The sequence below is a fragment of the Anser cygnoides genome, chromosome 5 (assembly GCF_040182565.1).
Source record: "Anser cygnoides isolate HZ-2024a breed goose chromosome 5, Taihu_goose_T2T_genome, whole genome shotgun sequence".
Taxonomy (NCBI): domain Eukaryota; kingdom Metazoa; phylum Chordata; class Aves; order Anseriformes; family Anatidae; genus Anser; species Anser cygnoides.
This window is the reverse complement of record NC_089877.1, coordinates 16,122,605-16,135,387: the sequence shown is the minus strand read 5'-3', so window position 1 is coordinate 16,135,387 and position 12,783 is coordinate 16,122,605. Positions and strand designations below refer to the sequence as shown.

General features: G+C 38.9%; 1 long non-coding RNA gene across 2 annotated transcripts in view; it reads right to left on the bottom strand.

Moving 5' to 3' along the window:
- Nucleotides 1-12,783, bottom strand: part of LOC106044287 (uncharacterized) — a 157,181-nt gene that overhangs the window by 112,112 nt on the left and 32,286 nt on the right. Inside the window, exon 1 of one of the 2 annotated variants that reach the window (XR_010831695.1) lies at nucleotides 10,332-11,130. The exons of the other annotated variant lie outside the window; for it this stretch is intronic. This is a non-coding gene — a long non-coding RNA (uncharacterized lncRNA). Of the gene's footprint in view, nucleotides 1-10,331; nucleotides 11,131-12,783 lie in introns of those variants that run through there. 2 annotated transcript variants of the gene reach the window in all.

Genomic DNA, 12,783 nt, shown 5'->3' with positions numbered 1-12,783 from the left:
GTGTATAAATTAGTTATTTATAGGTAAAGATTCCTTATATACACTAAGTTAACTTGGTATAAGACTCATGAATGTGGCCTACATGTAATTCTATATATCACATTGATAATACACACTGGTGCTTAATTGCTATCACGGAGCTGTAGCTTTCAACCTTACACACTCAGATTTAAGATTTACCAGCATCACTGTAGCACCTTGATCAAAGGAGCATCAACATAAAAAAACATAAAAAAAAATCACCCGTTTCATTCTGTTTGAAGGTTACAGAAAGTAGTCTTACTTGAAGCTGTGTTCAATATCAGGTCTTTGACACATTTTCCTATCTCCTTCAGTCTTCCTTTGCTGAAGTTCTTCTGGGTAATGATCTGCAGGGACTTAACATGCCAGCAGCTTCCTACGGACAGAATTCAGTCCACTGATGTTACTGAACTGCTCTGTGTGCACATTAGTCATGAACCGATTTTGTAAGAAGGTCAAGTCTTAGGGCAGGTAATGTGACATTTAGTTATTCAAGGGTTACAACAACAGATCCTGTCCACTTAGCACAATAGCTTGTAACTTTTCATAAGCGATATCAAAAACTTGGCTTTATTTATATAATTATATCAACCTGGTGAAATATGCTGATGTCTTCTGCATTCCTCTAAAACCACTGCATGGTATATTATTCTTGCTTTTGCAAGTTTTCACATCTAAGTTTCATGTTACTTTGGTGTACCACATAAAAGCAGTGTTGGTTGTCACTGATATGTAAATTATACCCCTTGAGTACTTTTCACATTTTGTGAAATTGTAATAGAGTTCAAAGAGTTCTGCTTCAAGTGCTGGTATCTCTAACCCTTTGGGGTTTTATTTATTTCCTATTTACTCATTCTTTCACAATCAATAGAATAAAATGAACTTAGCAGGGGAGCTGTGTTGTGTATCATTTCCAGGTTATTTCCAGGTTTACCAGTCACTTACTTAGGGTCATCTTCTATATTTTTTTCTTGTATGATTAGGAAGAAATTATATGGTTATTAGCAAGAGACTTCAATAGCATTCAAATGAATAGCAGTTCTGTATACTGCAATTTTCATAAAACTTCACCCACCCACCATTATTACATGTGGGTAATAATTTGTGATTACATTTAAAGAATCTAAAAATAGCTAATAACTCTTCTACTGCATGGAATTTCAAAGAAAACCTACCACACAAGGCAACAAATCCTGTATTATAATGACATGCTTATTTCCAGAGACATAGCTGATTCCAGGATGGAATGTTGCAGGATTGTTTATACTTTAAAATTTTATTTACTTGACATGAGAACTCAACAGTTCTTACAGCTTAAGGAATACTCTTAATTGTTTCAGTTTGATACAATCGCTAACAGTATTTCAGACTTTTTGGGAGAGTTACTGTTGCCATTATTACTTACATGAAAAAAAAAAAATCTATTAATATTTATTTGTAATATGTAATTTTAACACAAATTGGGTATTATGCAATAGTTACATGAAAAATGTTATCAAAACACTGGCACCTGACCCCACCAGTGATTTTGTGCCCTGAACTGACAAATATGGATGCTTTATACCATCTATGGCAAGTGGCTAATCTAAAACCAGCTGAAAAAGTTCAAAACATTTGAGAGGAACTGATAAATGAGAAACAATAGGGAAGTGTAGACGTGAAGATGGTAGACAAAAAAGCTCTCAATTTCTCTTCTTGTTTAGGCATTTGGATTTTTTTCCTTTACTCAGAATTCAGATTGCAAGGACTTCTTCAAAGGCTATTTTCTCTTAAAGAGAAAAAGTAGAGACATGAATCATGGTGCATCATAATATTTTGAGTCTTCACAAGACAAACAGGAGATTTTAATTTGATTTTCCTCAGCAGAGCACTGCAAAGGACCACACTGTTTCCCCAAGTTTGTAAGCTGCAGAACAGTTTAAATAATGGAAGCATAGACCCCTTCCATTGAAGTTGGAACGAGGCTAGAACGTGGTAAAAGAGAACTCAAATCACAGGAATAGAGAAAGCAGGCAAAATGTGTTATGGTTCTATTTTTAAGGCACTGAGCTAGGAAGGAATATTTTCCATGTTGCACTGTTTACCTATGCATTTTATGCAGCTTTACAAAGGTCAGACTATAAAGGCAAATATGAAAAAAAGAATAATTGTCTAGGGACCTGGGTACTTCTAACTGCGTCGCTGAATGAAAGATTGGAAATTCCATGCACCTTTACAGAGCTTCTAAAATAAAGCTCTTAGAGACCACAAGGAAATATACATTCAGTGAGAAGTCAGTATCTTCAGCTTAGTCAACTGCTGAAATACGAGCTCTTTGAATCGTGTTTCTCTCTTTCACAAAGAAAGTCCCCGCATTGCACTGTCACTGATCTTGAACATTTAATTCTCTAACTTGGCAAGCTTCTGCTGTTGCTTGGGCTTATCAGAGAGTGAATCATTGTTATTCTTATGCCATTGCTTCAAAGAAATTACTCAAAACCTTAAGAATTAGAAGTAGCTTGGACTAGAATTATGTAAGAGGTGGGATGGGGATTTCAAAATGACTAAGGAAGGGCATTTGGCTGTAGTCACTCAAGCATGTAAGTGCTGGTGAGACATGCAAGAACCACACATCTGCAGAGAAGTTCTTTCCAATTTATTGCCATGCTGACTCAACAATATCCTCACCCCAAAGTATAGATAGATAACTAGCAAATAAAGCTCAAGCCAGTGCTCAAATCAGCCACAGGTAGGAAAGACTGAACTACTGATTATTATAAAAGGATATAAGAGAATAAATATAGGAATACATATTCAAATAAAAAGAAGTCCCAAACACCTAGAGGAGCAGGCAAATGAAAGTATTCCTAATGTTGCTTTCTGTAGCTATTGTACAGCACGCTTCGCACGCTTTCCGTTATGTTCTTTGCAGTGAGCACAATAATCTGCACCTGGATTTATCACACTGAGAAGCCCCTTAAACTTTACCTGCAGTGTTAGTCTGCTCAAAGAGCATTTTTAGAATTATGAACTTTGAAAGGGGTACCACTGCCTTCAGCAGTGACAATTAACTTTTATATACATTGTAAATGAAGATTACTCAGTATTATTTGGGAGAGAAATTGCTTTTGGGTGCTAGTAGTACAAAAGCAAAGTACACCATTTCAACTAGATTTTTCCTTTCTTTTTTTTTTTTTTTAAAGAAACACACTTGCATATTTATAGGCAACCAAGTTCCTACAAGAAAGCTTGTATGAAAGTAAGAATTCAGGAGGGACTTCGAAACATAACACATAAAATTTTAATAGATAGAATACATACATAGTAGCTTTAGCTCATTTGGGTATTTAAAAAAATAGGAACATAAGACTATTCAAATGTGCATATTTTTGTTTTATTTTACACAGATTCCTTAACTGTCCTTGTTCTAATATTTAAATACCTTTGAATAGTACATTAAACAATGTCTAGCATCTACAGGTCATTCTGTTTTTCCTTTGAGGGAGAATACTATATGGCATTTCAGTTTTATTTTGGATTTATTAATAAATACATAATTATCTCCCTATCTCCATCTTGCCTAAGATGTCATACCTGTTTTCTTAAACCAGATAATTCTGCCCAGGCTTCCAGAAAAATCCCCTGCAACTTAAATGTATGGAGGGCTAAACAAGAGTGCAGTTAATAATCCCTGCGTTCACATCAATGGCAATGGGACATCACATTGGACTTCCCCTCACTTCATGTGGTACAGTTGTTAATGGTGAAGGACATAAGGTATTGGCATCTTAATATATGCATTTCTCCTATTTATAAAGAAAATTCAAAGTTAAATCAAGGATGTCACTAAGGAAATACAGTCACATACGTTAATTTGAACACCAGTAAATGGAAACTCATCAGAAGGGATAAATGGCTGAGTTTTACTACAAAGGGATATATAATGTATACATATATAAAGTGACTTTTTCCCTAAAGCCAAAAATTTTAAGACTAAACCATTAAAAATAATTTTGAATGTATTAACAATAAATCATTAAGCAATTCCAGAATTTAAAAGTTCACTTACTTTAAGTTATCATTGATTTAAGTTCAACAGCACACATGAATAGCTAAAAGTTAGGGTAAGCATTTTATCAAGGGAGAAAAAGTTTAAAAATAAGATATGATTTAACTTTCAGACATTGGCACATGACAGTTTCTCAGGCAGAGAAAGACTTGTGAGTCATAAGGTCAATGATTTTATGAATCAGGATCCTATCAGCAGAGACTCGTGTGGTGTGACTCAGCACCATGGATAACCAGCTTGAAACAGCATTAAATCAGGGATCAGAGTAAGCAAATTTTAGAGACATCCTCTTTGTCAAGTAAATTGGTACAAAGCAACTCCAAGCAAAAAAAAAGATTTTGCATGATGTGTTACAATGATTGTGCTATGTCATTTACCACATGATGTATGCAATTGTTCATGTTCATTAGAGCTTTACAAGTAAAATACAATAAGGGAAATGGAGCCCAACATATTCAGTTTTCTTCTCTGAAAGCAGGTGAGAAAATTGAGATGCTAACATTCTAGAAAAACATAGTAATGGTAACACTACGTCTTATTTCTGTGCTCTGTATACCACACATCCAATTCAAAAAAGGAAAACTCATTAGGTTTTCCCCTTCAGTGCTTATGAGAAGCTGAGGATAAACTGGACAAAGGAGCAAATACAACTAAAAATCTAGCAAAAGTATTTTGAAAGGAAGGCATGCAATTTGCCACTAAAAAAAAAAAAGACTGATCATAGAATGTTATGCAAACGCCCATTTGGGTTTGTGGTCCATCAATATAAATCCCCTTTCAAGATAGGAAGCAAAAAGACAAATCAAGTATACAGTAGTGAGAGGAAAGGAAGAAAAATCATAGAGTGCAGTGTTGTAAGGGAAGAGATGAGAAATTGGAGGCTGTACATTCTTATCTTTATGTATATATATAAAAGCTTGCATAGGAAGTGTTGGTACTCAAGTGTGAATTCAGTAAATTTATACCTCAGAGAAGCCACAATAAATTGCTTCAGGTAACACAATGAACTAGGGCAATAAAAAATTTGGTATCCGTATAAATTTCAGTCAAGATATACAGAAACATCTTTGACACATTTTCATGATATGCTCAGTGTGCCAGTGAAGGCCACTTTGTCTTCACTGTATTTTCTGCCACTCAAAAAAAGCAAAAAGTAGAATGGAATATCTTCACACAGGTGATTACAGTAATCCAGGTTAAATAAGATGTGTTGCTATAAGAAATCAGCAGTTTGATTACAGTGGAAGCTGAAGAAAAGGTGGAGAAAGTTTTTTTTTTTTTTTGCACAGCTTTGTCACCTCTACAGTACTCCAGAAAAATAATAATAAAAAAAAATGTAATTGCAAAGATCATTCTGTGTGTAATTGCCTAATGCAATGAGGTTCCTTAGCTGTCAGTGTGGCACATTTAATAGCAATAGAAACATACTGCTTATTTTTAAGAAAAAAATAAAAATTGATGTTCCTCTGAAGTCATATCAGGTAGGCACACTTCCTACCGTGAATGTCAGCTATGCCTCTAGTGAAGTGCTTTTGCAAGATCACAGCCTACATTCACTGTATGGACTCTCCCAAAGTATAACTGACAGGCTAGGAAGAGATGCTTCATCTCCAAGAGCCTGGAATAACTTGGTCATCCCAGGCAGGTGTTGAGTATCTTGATGCCTGAAAAAGACACAAGATAAATAAGAACATTATGGATACTTGTGCATATATACACACATGTATGTGAAAGCATGCATCTTTTATCTGATAATAGGAGATAAAATATTTAAATTATCTTGAACAGTCGGGTGAGAGATGGACTTAATCCATAAAGTCACTGGAACTATAGGTGCAGTTATTGTGCCCCCCATGGAAACCTGCAAGACCATTGCCACAAGTGGATTGAAAGGCTAAATGACAAATAAAGAAGTACCAAAAAGTTTACTCTGTCGATGCTGCTGTAAACAAAATTCTAGTAAGAAAGAATAAAGAAATCTCATTGGTAACCTAAAGAAAAGCAAAAAAAGCCTTAGGCCCAAGGTATTTTTTGTTAAGAGTTAAGTGTTTCATGGTATAAAAGAAAATTTCTCTCTAGATTCTCAGCCTAAATTTGCTTACTGTGAAGCATAAGCTACTACATTTAACATTTGAAAGTTAAGGATGGAACACAAAGTAAAACTCCAGCTCTGTTCTCCAAATGACATATCAGACTGCAGGCATATGGTCAGGCAAATAACACATTACTACCATCTTTTCTGGGCTGAAGGGTGTTATCTTAGGCCATTTCTGAACTGATGAAGAAAATGGTTTACAACATTCAGGAAGATAAAGATCAAAATGAAGAAAAAAAATCAAACCAAAATATAGTCTCAGAAAGGATCAGTGCATCAGATAAGAGTACATCCTGCTGCAACTGTTTCCAAAGATGAATGAATTGTAAATCTGTTTACATGTTCTTACTGACTAGTAATAGTATCTAGAAATGTACTGGGGATCCCGCAGATGGTTACATCTATGTTTAAGATTTCAATATAGTACTAGATGGAGATCCCTTTCCCACATGTATTGGGAAATCAGCATGAAAGGAATAGTTTAATTGCCAAACCCAGGGACAACCTATTTCTACAAAGGAATAGCTTTCGGTGCCTCTCTCCAAGCAGAGTACTATCATAAATACATTGGCTGTTAAGTGTTGCCATTATACACTATTGCATATGACAATCGAGCACTATTGATTTACCATCAATTCCTTTATTTTCAGCTCAGCTGAGCAACAAAAATTGCTGACAGATTGTGAAGTTGCCAGAGTGTTTGTTGATGGCAGAGTTCCTTAATCCACTTTACTGTGCGGCCTAAAACTGTATTAGGTAAATTGACATTGACTCACAAGCTTGTAGTTTGCCGTAAGTCTGAAATCTCCTCTTGAAACATGCTTCACTTGGTCTCTGTTAATCATCTCTACTGCTGGCAACCAAGTTTTCGTTAATATGGAAGACACTAATAACATGAATAAGGCAGCTGCAGGAAGCCACCATCTGTGGGCTTCGTTTTTTCCTCATTTGTACCTTCCCTTTCTGTAGCTAGCTGAAAGCCTCTCCATAAAATCGAGGCTGAGGGATGAAAGATCAAGTTGACTGCAAGAAAGGAGCCACGGCACAGGAAGCTGGAGTAGAACAAAAGGGGAGGGAAGGGAAGGAAAGGGCAGGGAAGGACAGCAGAGGTTATTGCTGCTCTAGTATCGACACAGGGAAAGACTTATAGGGCCTAGCTAGTGCACCTGGATCAGATGGTAATCAGAAACCAAACAAAACATTCACTTGTCACCAATCAGATGCTTTTTAATGAGAATTATCTGATATAGTTCATAATCAGTATGACTGCAGTTATTCTCACGTACAAATGATTAACCTGAACTTATTTTAGATCTGCAGCCATTTTAGAGTCACTATATTGCATTTAGCTCTCATAATGAAGTCATGCAGGGTTAACTCCACCATATTTCATCATACAAACAGAAGTCATGATTCATGTTTGTGGGGTCATGCCACCTCCCTGGGAAACCTTTATTACTTATTCTACAAACTATACTTCACCTCCTAAATGAGTTATAAAAGAACACAAATTTGGCAAATTAATTTTGCCTGTGAAACATAATGACAGTTATGGAGTGCGGGCACTTACCCACATTTATAAATATGAAGTATTTATAGATAGTGTGTTTAAATACAAGCAAGCTAAGTCTCATGTACTTGAAACATGGAATCACAGTTTTACCTGTTTCAATCATCTGCCTTTTTTTTTTTTTAAGCATTTTATCCAACTTCAATTTTATAGGCAACTTAAGAAACTACAGAATAAAGAAATCTTCTACTGTACCTTCAGTCTCAGTGTTAGACCAGTCCATGAACCTACTAACTGATGTAATAAAATAAGCTCTGTAGTAACTAGAGTTTAGCAACCCCAAATCAATTCATAAAGCACTCTAAGACACCATTAATAAATTTGATTTTAGTCCTCCCTATGTTTACTCATGTAATTCACTTCATACCCTGTAAGTAATCCCATTGACCTCAAGGTGAAATCCTGGCCCTATTTAAGACACTGGCAAAACTCCCATTGCTTACAGCACAGTCAGAATTTTACCTGCTACACAAGAACTACATATACGAACAAACCTCCTCTGAGTATCTTAAACCTCAGAACACTCCATAGCATAAGCAAGTATCATAACTTTTGTTTTCACATGGACTTGATTCAAGTCACTTGCGAAATTCTTATCAATGGTCTCAGAATAGGGTTTCTGACCTGTCAAAGGTTTCTCAGGCTATGTATAAAACCTTTATTCACCAATGGCAGGAAAACAGCTGAAATTTGCTCTACTCCCTGATAGCTGTGTATATGATAACAGACACATAAAGGCCAGTTACTGCTCCTAGAGTGAGATTCATCTGATCTCCTCATACAGCTCAAGGGGAAATATTTAAAACAGCATTAGCTGTTCAGACTCAGTGGAGAGAAATGGCCATTCCTCAATGAAAGTTATTAATCCTGAGGTAGGCATCCAAAGCATGGCCAGTTTGTACATCAGCTGTTCTCTACATCCCTGCTTCCCACAGGGGTCACATTCACTGCAAGACAGCACAACAGGCACTGCGCCACAACTTGTCCACTCAGGCCAGTAACTGAAGAAACTTGGATCCGTGATCTGGGATACATGCCCAGGTTTCCCACTTCAGCATTCTCCAGTGCTTCTCTACAGAGTCACAGATGAACTCTGTCTTGTAATTACACATGGCCAGCCATGACTAAGGAAATTTCACTTAATTTATTGTTAATTAACAGAAATATCTAAGGATTGATTTAGACACCAAAAAGGGGGAAGAAGATGACAAACAAGTTAAAAAACACTTTAGAAACTCTTCTTCCCCTTTCTAGGGTCAGTCTCTCTTGGTTTCAAGAGCATATAAAACTCAGACACTCCCAGCTCCAATGATGAGACAAAGGTGGAACAACAGATTGGGCTCAGTGCACAATGGCTTCTTTTATTCCTTCATGTCTCTTACCCTTTTCCTACACTGCCCCTTGCTTCTCTTCTCCCACATGGACTACAGTCCCTTCAGTGCTGTACTTGTTCCAGTATGGCTTACCTGCAGGCCACATTCCCTTTGGGAGCATCCCTACTCCCTGTTTGCAGGGATATCCCTTCCCTGGCATAGGGCACCTTTAATCTGCAGTCCCCTCAGAGGTACCTGCCTCGGGTATGGAGCACCCTCTTTCAAAAGGGTCTTTTCTAGCTGTATACCCAACAATGTCCCCTTCCTTGTCTCCTCTACTTCCTCCATTTTTTCCAAAACTTTTTCAGGTCTCCTTACATCTTTCCTTCTGTACATCCTCAGATCTGTTCCTTTGTCTCCTGACCCCAGCAGCTACCGCCCTTTCTGAGACACATTTGAGCTGCTCCATGTGCTCCTCTGATTTGGGGAAACTTTGGCTGGAACAAGCTGTGACTGACCAGAGGCTGTTCACACCAATTATAATGCCCCCACTCCCCCTCCAGGGTCTGGGGACACCACTGCTGAAACCCTGCTATTTATACCCAAAACATTCCACCCTTCACCTCTGTGAAACAAATTATTTTGGAATTGCTTGAACCCCAATCCATTGTAATTGCTACTTTTACCGCCACGGCAACCTTAACATGTATACCTTATAAACTCATCCTGCCAGACAACGGGAATAGACATTGGCACCATGTGCACATGCATACAAAACTCCACTCCTTGCCCTGATAAGCACATTTACTCTATAGCCTATCACATTTAGTCCTCACAAACTCCACCACACACACTCGTATAACAGGCTGTTAACATTGTAAGGAGTTTTACCCCTTGCTCCTACACAACCAAGAAGGTTACAACAGCGGAAACTTCCACTACAATCTCCACTCCTCTTATCTTAAAAGCGTCAATTATTGGGTTTGACACCATAATAATCTTGTATTATGGAGCCCAAGCTGTTGTTCCTGGCTTGCAGGGACATCACAGCAGTGCCGGTATTTGGCTGACAAAAGGCGCACGTTTTGACCCTCCACAGGGATGCCTCCTGCTGACTAAACCAGCAGGTTCGGGTCCCAGCTCCACGCACCCACAGCACAGAGTCTACACGAGGTTCACACCCCAGGCTACCCAGAGCAAGGCCGCCTTAAGCCACCGGCTGCACCCCTCCCTCCAGGCACCAGCGGGCGGATGACACGAGCCACCGGCATCCCGGCCCCGTACCTCCGCCACCGGCCGCTGCCCCTCCGCAGGTCCCCGGCCCGGCGCGGCGCAGCCTGGCCCTTAGCGCCATGTTTTGAGGACGGCGGCGAGGCGATGCGCGCCGCACCGGTCGGCCGCCGGTTCGGGCGCCAGGGGCTCGGCCTCGCCCGCCTCAGGTGACCAGCGAGAGACGGGCACGGCCGGGAGCGGCGGCCGGGAGCCGGGGTCACAGGAGCGGAGCCCGGGCTGCCGCTGAAGGTCGCCCCGCCGGGCTCCCCCGGTAGCTGGGGACACGAAGAGAGCTGCCCATGGCCAACAGCGCGCCTCAGTACGCTGTGCGGCTTGTACCATCCCGCCAAAGTGGCAAAGAGGCAAGTGTATCATCTTTTTTTTTTTTTTTTTTTTTTTAACATAGAGGTAAAAACAGCGAGTACTTTATCTGTGTTTCTAGCAGTCAGTCATTCCCAGACTGTTTTGAAGTGTAGTTGCTAGCAGTGACACGCTATAAAAATTGTTACAGTCGCTTTGCAATCAGAAGCAAAGGGTTTGCGGAACAGTGACTTACCCAGAAACACGTATTCACACCTCGTGCTGATAATCTGGGAGAAAAGATATCATCTAAATATTTGATCTGAAGTTATTTCCTTCCCGTTTTAATCCCCCCAACTGGCTGCCGCTCAAGTTTATCTCACCACAGGGAAGAAAAGAGAGAAATAGAGAAGCCTCCTTCTGCCTCTTTAGGAAGCTGAAAGACAAATCTTTGGAACGCTGCATAGGGCTGGAGAAGAAAAGGGAAACAATTAAACCGGGATGGGTTTTGAAGAAGGAGCCCAGCGAAGATGCAGGCTCTTTAGAAACTGCTCATAGGTTCACCGTTCATGTTTATAGCTGAAAGGAGTTTTCCTGTCGATGCAGAGAGCTGAGGCTAACGCCCGTAAGTGTTCAGTTAACATGAATGGAGGTGAATGGCCATAGGTTTTGGGTAGGCGTACCTCTGTGTTTCCCTTTTGAAGCACAGAGGAGATTGTATTTCATGGAATAGGAAGGCGATGCACGTAGTGATCAGTCTTCTACATAACTCACAGGGGTGGCTTGGTGGCAACCTCTTTAAGAAGGTTACTATTTTACCTCCTTCTCCTCTATTACTATGAAATATCAGTAACACCATAAGCTGACAGCTTTTGTTCTGAGAAACAAACTAATATTTTTCACTAGCATTTCCCCTGATGCAGTTTACGAGTTACACGTGTACAATTTTATTCCAGAACAGTGTTTCATCAAATGAGAAGTCACATAGTTGTGCAAAGCAAACTTTCTATTTTAAAATTCCTTTTCCCTTTTGTTATTGACATTTAAAATGTAACTCTCAGAAACCCTCATGGAAGCATGCAGAAAAGAGAAATGCCTCTTTTAATGGTTTCTGCTGTGCCAACCACTTAAAATTAAGAACTAAGAATAATGGACTGACAAGAAACTCTGCCTTAGCTCTTAGGCATGCTGTCCCTTATCTCTTGTAACGGTGAAGAACAAAGAAGAGAAATAGCATAGAGATTGAAAAGGGATTATTTACTTACTGCCAACATAGTAGGGACATCATTTTATTTTTTTCTTATTTAGTTTTCTTTCTCAGCAAGTCACGGGTCTAAGGCAGCTGACCAACAGGTTAGGTTTGAGTTGCTGTAATTTAATAGATGGAACTTTCTTGTGCAAGTATGTATTTATTTCATGAGGAACTGTCTCCTGGAGCTAAAATTGGAAATGAACTAAGTGGAAAAATTTGACAAATGAGTTGAGATTACTTATCTCTGACACAGCAAGGAAGAACACTTGCCCTGTCTCTTATATCTGCATGTGATGGAAGGGAGGAAGGGTCCAAAAATGGACTGACATTATCTTTCTGAAAGGTGGACCATACTTGCAGTGTATAAAATAATGCCTGGAAGTTTTCTGATAAATTGCATTAATAAATTTTCTGTCTAATTAAGCCATATTCTTGGCATTTTATCTTTCACCCAAGTGTCATAGACAATGAAGTTTATTCATGGTTCTTGAGAAAGTCCACAGCTTTGTATTACTACAGACAGGTTATCCAGGCAGGTAGGAGCATTCAGTTTAGATCTCATAGAACTGAAAGATAAGACAGTTTTCCTAACTAAAGCTATTTAACATTCATGCTATAAAGGGTCCTTTAATGTATGATTTTATTGTTCTGTTCAGAAAATGACGCAGTGTAGCATTTTAGTGAACAGAATTACTTCTACTTGTTTACATTCATCTACCAAAAGTCCTCATTTCATTTTGTACTCACTCACTCTTAAACGTGTTATTTTGGATCAGAAAAGTGATTGTGTCAGAATGGTATCCGATGTAGTCTTCTATGTCTTTGAAATTCTTCCCGATTGACTGACTTAACTTCTGTACTCGAAGTATGCCAAAGCCAGTGTAAACCAGTACATCCAGGGTCAAATTCTCC